Raw genomic sequence first — 9,298 nt, 5'->3', positions numbered from 1 at the left:
TAGCTGTGGCACAATGAGAAGGCTCGGGCTCCAATAAAATGGTCCATGAAGTAGGTCCAGAGTAGTTAGCCAGTGGCAAGCTCCATCCTACTCTGGTTGAAGCACTAGTGGAACTGGAAGTGGTGACTTTTGAGGTATATCAATGCAGGCTGCAATCACAAGGAGTCAAGTGAGAGCACTTGCCACGTGGGTGGAAAAAATCATTAGGGATTTTGTCCGTGGAGCTTTTCAAATCTAGTTTTTGGTTCTGCATGTGAGCACTTCACTTCTAGGGTAACAGCTGCTCCAATGGCTTTTCCTGAGGAGCTTCCCCTTGTTTCTAGTGTGGCAGAGCTGCTGTAGGATTGGACTTACTGCATAGAATCCTCTGTGTGGGAGCAAAGTTAGGAGATTATGTTAATAGTGGAAACCCACTGAAAGAGGCAATATTTTGAAGAAAATAAAAAAGCAGATGTGATATCTTGTTGAATGTATAGGATGGTTTAGAAACTGTATAATTACTATTTAATAAGTTGTACAGAATCCTTTTTAATTATTACATGTACATACAAAGAAACAAGCGTTTTGTAAATGTAGTGGTCAGAAGGAGTAATTGAAATGTTAATTCTAATTGCACACTATGTTCATACATTGATTTTTAAATTCATGTTATCCATTAATTAGTTGATGCCTGCAAAGTGCATTGAAGGTAGAAAATACTATAAATTACTGTGTAGTATTGTTACTGCCATTATCCGCTAAGTTTAATTAGTCCTTGTATGTTTTAATTGGATTATTGAAGTGTAGGCTTGGAGAATATTTTGGACCAAATACTATCCTCAGAATTCTGGTGAAGTGAGCAGCTGCAGTGCTTGTACATACAAATAAGATGATTAGTTTGTTTATGTGGCTTGATACAGAAATCTTTTTACATTTGTCCTGTATGAACATGTACACTTGCTGGCTTCCCTCTCTCCTAAAATTAGTCTTGTTTAAGCCTAGGATAAGACACATTCAGCTGGGGCATAGTGACATTATTACTACAGAAGCATGATTTATGAATATTAGAAACACAAAGATTAGAAGATTCTTGATTTCCCTGTGGTTCTAGCACGTTTCTGTCACCTTTTGAAGATGGGGAATTAGATTTAAACCAATAGTATCTTTAACAGTATCTCATAATTTTTCTTTTTTTTCTCCATGTCTGTAATACTGGTAAAGCCTGCTTACTTTGTCCTTCGTTCTTCCCTGTGATTCAGAGGGATGTATGGAAAAGAACTGTCTCTATTCAGCCTTGTCTATTTATTTAGAAATAACTACTTTGAAACCAAGTGTCAACATCTCATCCTCTTGGAAGAAAACTGTTGGAAGGTTTTCCTTTCAATTTGGTCCAAGCTGCTTCCCTTCATCCTGCTGAAAGATCAGGAACTTTCTGGGTTTGAGTAAGGTTGTAGATGGTCTAGTTCCAGAGCCTGCTTTATTTCCAAAGCAGTAATTGGGCAGCTGGCAAATTGTCCCACGTCTGCTTGCAAGGCTCCGTTTTCTGCATTTTTTCAGGGTGTTTTGGTTTTAGTGCTTTTAAGACCCTAGGCTTCAAAATTCCACAGAAAACCAAACCAAACAAAAAACCCCAAAACAAAACAAAAAACCAACAAACAAAACAGAAAAAAGTACTGTGGAAAAAAGGATACATTTATGAAAGTTAAATCAGCTGGGATTTTCTGATACATGGCTGACTTGCAAAATTCTCTTTAACATCATTGCATTTTTGGCACTATAATGAATTACTTCCCACTTGGATTGCTGAAGCCATAAGGCAATTCAAGTTGACAAGAGAAAAAAGCAAGCAATGTGACTTTTTTTTCTCCTTAGCTTTTTTTAATTAGTTATTTCCTTCTTCTACTTTTTTTCTCTCATCTTCTCTTTGCAAATGTCAGCCTACTTCTCATAAGAGATCAGGAATAAAGTTGATAGGTATGTAAATGAGCAGGGTGCCAATCCAGTTCTCCTTGCAAATAATGGAAAGTCACCTATTGAAGCCAGTGAGTTTTGAGACAAATCCTAAACCATCTAGGAACTGTGTGGTTCCATAGCACTGAGTCCCTGATAAAAAAATATCCTAGTTTGTTCTTTTTAATCATAGATTTCTCTTAGGTCTGGAGTCTTTTGTAGTGACATCTTCATTTCTTCAGATTTTATAGGACTGAGTCCAATTGTCCTCATCTTCAGATGTTAGGAAGTTAAAATCTTTTATTTAACCTCTGATGAATGTTTGCTGTGTCAGCCTAGGAAATCAAGTTTCTGGATTAGATCCTCTTTTATTTTCCATGGTGCTGCAGCTGCAAGAATTCCCTATGCAGTGATCTTGCTTTGTGAACTTTGTCTAATGTTACAAACAGAGCAAATACTCATCCCCTGAAGATCGGTGTGGTTTTTTTTTAGTCTCTAGTATTTCCTTGTTGGAAGCAGTTGTTTTAACTGCAGCCTATCAGTTTATCTTCAGAAGTGCTTACCCTTGGCAATTCTCACACGTCAGCTGTGACAAAATGTACAGCAATTTGATTCTGTTTCCTTTGCTCTCCCTGTATATATTCCTAACATTATGGTATGTGTCCTCCCTAATTGCTGGGACCTGGATGAGTTTGGCAAGGGTTTGCTGGCTGTTCTGAAGCAATGGTTGTTCTATACTTAGGTTAAATGTTATTTCTTGGAATCTCCAGTTGCCCCTTTCTCTGTTTCATGCTGTTTAAAATCTCCACTGTGGTCTGGCATGCCATATGGCTCTGCAAGCCATACACAGGGATTTTCTCTACCAGTGAATATCTGCTCTGCTTGAAAACCCAGACAAGTGAAAAACCCTTGCTCTTCAGTGCCCACCTATCAGTGCATCTGCAGTTTCTCGAGTTTGTGCATCTCCTCTTAAATTGATTGAATAATAATAGCTTAGATTAGAAATCCTGGTTTGGGTATTTGTTTTCTTTTAGCTTTTACTGATCATAAGTAAACAGGACAAAATCTCCAGTAACATGCATATTGCAGCACTGTGTCGTGCAGAACATTATGATACATCATGTGATGTTAAGTGAGCACTGTATAGAATAGTTCACTTACCTAATATATTGAACTGAGCTTAATTAAATATTTAATGGATTTTTCCTGCTGAGAGGAATCAGCAGAATTACAACAGAGTGTGTTCATGGAGGTGAAAGTTGCTGAGGGAGGTGATCTCTGGGGATCACCATTCAGTAACCTTGTGAGTTGCCTTTTCAGGCACTCTATACCTTTCTTCTAAGCATGGTATTCCATACATTAATATGTATATGCTTATCTCAGTAGCCCAAACCACTTAAAAATTTCAAAGTATTATTGTATGACATGGTGGTAAATATTAAGTCAGTTAGTGTTTGATGAACTGATGACATAGTCTGAAGCCAATGCATCATTTGACCACATTCAAAGAGTCAACAGAACATAGAGTGAACATGAGGTTAGAAGTGATGCAGAGGCAGATGAGATGCCTGGAAGCATGGCATTCATGGGCCATTTTCTGCTCATTTCACCAATGGCACACTTCAAAATGTTTTAGAAAACTTCACCCACTGCGAGCAGCAGCCATCATAGAATCATATAATAATTTGAATTGGAAGGAATTCTCAAGGTCACCTCCTGCAGTAAGCAGTGACATCCTCAACGAGTTCTGGTTACTCAGAACCTTGTCAGGCCTCACCCTCATCTCCAGGGATGAGGCATCAACTATCTCCCTGAGCAGTCTGTTCCATTTTCCTAGTACTCCAGCATCCAGTCTAAATCTATTATTCTAATAGGAAAGGCCAAGGCAATGGACAGTGTCACTGACAAGGCCATCTCTGGCATCACTGTATCAGCTACACAATCACTTCAGCTAGGCTGACTGAACTGATATGAGAATACTGCCTCTTTGAAGACAATGATATTTTCTCCCCTGCAGTCTCTACAGACCCTGTTGTCTCCAGTCCTACAGGCTGTTGTCACTTGGGACACTGTGCTGTTCTCCTCAAGCATTTCACCTCAGGAAATCTCCCTGTGGCTGCCCAGGTCGAGGCATACCATAGGAGGACCACTGCTGCTTTGCAGACTGAAATACTTCTGTCATTTTCTGTTACACCTTAATGCTGTGTGTCCACTATTGTCCTAAAGTTTCATGAAAAGTTGCCTGCTCAGGAATTCTGTTTTATTTTTTATATCATGGACTTAATTATCTTTTCAGGTTACTTTACTAGGTTTATAATTGACATAATTCTCACTAATGCACTCCTTAGAACTCTGTTTCTTATAATCCATTTTCCTTCTCGTTGTGAATCTTCAATTTTCCTGTTTAACTTCTGCTGCATTTTTAGTCTGGTTTGTTCCTTCGTTAGTTTAGTGTGTGTTGTTTTACAATATAAAATTACTATATATCAACAGGGACAGTCTTATTTAAGCAGTTCTGCCCTTTCCTCTGCACCTTGTAGAATGCAGAGGTCTAAGGTGTAGCTTTTACATTCCAGGAGCATTTTTTAATGCACTATAATAAGGAGAGTATCGTTATTTTGTGGGTCTCTACCTCCAGCTCAAAGGGGTCATACTCCACAGCCAGAAGTCTTCCATGCTGTTGCAGTACAAAGAAATAAATAATACTCAAGGTGACTAAATATGCCATAGTCTTTACTCCATCCTGAATGACATCAGAACTGGTCCTTAATTGCTGGAGCCAGTAGTGTCTGCACAAGGCTTGAGCAAGTGAAGTCTATGAGCAGGCAGCTTGCCTCTGCACTCATGTAATTTTTAACTGATGGGAAGGCAATAGCTGCATAAAGCTGCTTTCTCATTAAAATAATCTGTGAATAACAATAAAAAAACCTGACAAAAGAGGTCTGCTCTCCTGTGTTGTTTTCTCTGGACAAAATGAGACTCGGTCAATGTTTTAAACAAGCCTGAAGTGTTCTGAATGCTGGCTTCTCCATCTGAGTTATTAGCATGTTGCACCAGATCACTGTGAAGAATTACCAGTGAACTGAAGACTGTGGCATTGATCAGATGTGTGATAGACACTCTAAAAATATTGCAATAGTTTTTTAACTATTCAAAAGGAATAGTGTGTTCAATAGGAAGTATCACTTTCTTTTAGATAAGCTCTGAACACTTCACTTCATAAGAACCCAGACATTGAAGGTTGGTTTTTTCCTTTTTTTTTCTATTAATTTTTATTTTTATTCAAAAGGAACAGATAAAAAGCCCAGTTCTGAAGAAACAAATAGGAATTATCAGAGCTGCAGCTGGTATAAAGAAATTGAATATTATCACAGCCACATCTGCTGGAGAGGTTGTGTTACTCTTGCTGCTTTTTATTAGATAAAAGCTGAAGGATTTTTTTCCTTGGAATACTGACTTCCAGAAAGAGCTATATGGAACAAAGCCCCAACAGATGAAACAGGGGTTTGGGGAAGGCAATGCAAAATTGCAGATTAGCTCTGAGAAATACTCATTAGGAAATGAACTATTCCTGAGTTGTGTGTGTCAGAAGGCAGCGCTCCAGATACTGTGGTCTGGTCACTGGCCTTGAGAAGTGCTGTATATGAACTCTGAATTGCAGTGAGGACAAAAGACTGATATGGACTGATGTGTGAATGCCTTCAACGTGGCATCCTTGGTTTTATGCTTTGCTTTTATTACTTGGTTTCCAGTTTTGTACTCAAGAACTGATGCTTGGCTGGAAAGAATGGGTTTGTTTGCATTTTTAAACTAGTGTAGTATTGCAAGTCAGGATAGGGAAATACTAAAAAGAATCTCATTTTGCTACTACTCTGAAGTAAAGATGTGGACATCTGAAAATGAGAAGTTGAGTTTATTTGGAAGTACCTGGTATTGTTTCCCACTGAGCTCCACTGTCTAAGCTGTCACAAAGGTTCAAGATAGAGGGAGATATCACATTTAGCGACAGACTGCGAGTGTCTCCCTGGCAAAGGGGTAAGTGGTGGATAAATAACTGATGATTTCACAAAAGCCCACGGTATTTCACAGAACTGAATTTTGGAGAGATCTGTAGAAACTGCAACACCTACTTACAAAAAAGTACTATCCTACCAAGGAAGAAGATGAGTATAAAAAGCCTTCATGACTCCATGAAGCAAGCAGACTGGGTGGCTGGCTGATTTAAATATTTTGGGATAAATGAAGATGAATCTAAATGAAAAGTATTATGTTACAGACCACTGGATATCTGTCCCATAAGCTCCTGTTGTAGATTAGTTTTTATTTAAGCATACATAGCTTTATAAAAATACAACGAAGAATTTATTTTTCATGAAAACATTTTATTAACAAGTAACAATAAAGCCACTGGAGAGACAGAATAAAAATAAACTTTTACCTGGGAAGTACAGTCTGTTATAGATTCAGGGATGTGATTATAGGGTATGGAGGCTTGCCTCTCCACTTGGTTAGCAAGCTGGTTTGGATCATGTTTCTTAGGACTTTAATGTGGGTGATTTGGTATGATGATACATGTAAATGGACATGAAGTCTGTAATTGTCGTTTTTTGTGTAGTTATTAAGGAACCTGCCAGTGCAGTCAATTCGTGTCAATTTTCATTCATGATATCAGAGCTCAAACTTGAAAAAAAGGAAAAGGGGAGGAGGAAAAAAAGCTGTCCATCTAGGCAAAGGATTTTTCCATGTTTCTCCTTCCAGACAGCAGTGCCTGTCTTCCTGGTATGGTATTGTTTAATTTCCAAATTTTCTTTCCCCATGGATTTGTCCTACCTTAGTCTCATTTCAATGTTATTGTTTATTAAGTATGTTGTAAATTCTTAAAGCTGTGATTTACTACAGTTAACCTGATGTGCTAGAGGAGGACAGATGATGTCCATCTTCATCCCTGTAGATACTGGGCCAGCATTTGCAAAGCAAAAGATTATGCACCTTTTCTTGCTTCCCACCACAAATCATCTACTTTTCTTCCATCAGCAATAGTAGAAAGCAATATCTGGCCCCTTACTAACTCGCTAATCAAATATGAACACAAAACAAAGTCCAGTGTTACCCAAATGATGAGCAGAGTACAATTAAAACAACGCCACAGATGCTCTGGCTCTGCTTTGGACCTTAGCCAGAACAAACTGTTAGTTGTGGAGAAAAGTTGCCAAGCTCTTCACTATATAATCAACCCCATAAAAATGTTATAATTAATGATTTCATTCTAACATCTTTGGATACCCTTAAGTTATTGTTTCAGGTATGTTTTCTACTGAGTTGGAAAGGTGCCTGTTTCTATATTTCATTTTGTGTCTAAGGATCAGGCATCTAACCACTTGTTTAACCTTGAGCAGTTACAAAGCATATTCATTTACATGTACCTCACTGAGAGGAACAAACAGTTTAGAAATATTGGCCAAGACTTGCAAAAGCAATTTCTAAGGCAGTTTGAGTTGCAGTTTCTTTTCCTGGAAACTCTTGTGAGTAATCTGTGACCTGGGAATCCCAGCTTGGTTCTAGAGGAGGACCACAAAAGTCTCCAATTAGTTTTTGCATTGAGGTAAAAAGCTAAGTGGCCACACAAGGCCTTTCGGGACTTTTTGTTCTATTATATTTTGAAAGCCAAATCTGCAAGTCTGGCTGAGCCACAGTCACCCGGAAAACTGGAGCAGGAAGAGCTAATTCTTCTTTTGTCCTCTTGCCTGAGGCATCTCTGGTGGTTCTCCTGAAGGCTCAGGGTCACGGTGTCTTTAATTGGCTCTAAATGTGGGCTGCCGTAAATGGAGATGGTTTTGTTCCACACCCATCCCTGGAGCTGTGTGTTTTCTCCACCTCCCTTGCATCCAGTGTAGGTACTGTGAGCCAGATCAGTGCAATCACCCACTGGAAAACCAGTAATTATTTTTTAGTGATTATTTCTTTTTAGATTTTTTTCATTGACTCAGGAAACTGATCCAGCTCACCACACAGTTGCATGAACGCTAGATCATGAGAAATGTGTAGGTAGCAGCAGGAGGAAGTTCATAGCAAACTTTGTTTCATAATGAATTCCTAATTTTTAAAAAAATCAGATTAACTTTTCAACTTTTTCACTTTCTGCAGCTGTTACTGGTGTGTCAGCTTTGCCATAGTGCCAGTGTTGCTTGGGAGGGAGTTCACAAATGAAATCCTGTCAAAGCAGAGAGTGATGACAGGCATCTCAAAATGCCAAGGGCATGTGGGCACCAGAGCATTGGAAAACAAACCTGGTATTTTGAGTCACTTTCTTTTCACATAGCATACTGTCTTTAACCTCCCTTAAAGCTGAAAAGTCTGCTGGTGTATCTATACCTGCTACAGATTTAGTAGGAGATAGTGTATAAACAAACCATGCCTAAGCAATGGATTTCAGGCAATGTGAGTACAGTTCACAATGGCTTGTGAACATAACAATGTTTGGGTTTGTTCAAATTTGGCTGTTTACATCAACCTATTGTAAAGTCAGGAGCAAAAGATGAGGATTCTGTCTGGAAGTGTTTTGAATACCAAGATGTATGTAATGAAGGATTTTGTTTCTGGCAAGCTTTAGCTAGATGGCATTACCCATGTTACCTCATGTGTGATGGGAGTGGGTATGCAATGAAGTAGAAAATATTGCATGACTGTCTACTATTAGTCTACTAATTGTTGTATGTACTAGCACTCCATGAATACTGCATGAGACTCAGTTAGGAAAAGTTGTTCTATACTGTATTGTAAAATATTAGTATGTGAATGCATTAATTTAACTTGTACCGGTACAGTGACTATAGGAGGGGCAGCCAGCGCCTGTGCTTGTCAGGTTGTAAAATGAAGACTCCTCTGATGGCAAAACGAGTGGAGGAAGAGTGGATGGATCCTGTCAGTGAGTGCTTCCCTTGCTGATACTGACAACAGGAATTTGGCTTTTATGATCATGGGACTCTCTCTGAGCGTTAGGAAGAGGTGGGATCCACCTGACCAGATCATTCTTGCCACATGCATGCCACCATGCAAACCTGGTGACACCTTTTACCTAGGAATGGGCAGGGGAGAGCAAGCCAAGACTCAAGATACAGCTAAGCGAGGAAACAGTGGGCCAGAGGGGTAAGCAAGGGGTGAGGGGTGATGTAGGCAAGAGAGACATCAGAAATTACAGAAATGAAAGGTGTCCATCTGAAGCTCATGCACTTAAGTGAGCAGGTGCCTAGAGGACAGCAGTGCAGGGCAAGCTAAGGTGCTTCTTCTGGGAAACCAGTGCAACTGGGCACCTCTTTGAAATGCCTGCAGACTAATACAGCCATTATGGGGAGTACACAGAAGTCAGAGG

This window comes from Calypte anna, chromosome 3, assembly GCF_003957555.1.
Source record: "Calypte anna isolate BGI_N300 chromosome 3, bCalAnn1_v1.p, whole genome shotgun sequence".
NCBI classification, from domain to species: Eukaryota; Metazoa; Chordata; class Aves; order Apodiformes; family Trochilidae; genus Calypte; species Calypte anna.
This window is presented reverse-complemented; position numbering follows the sequence as displayed.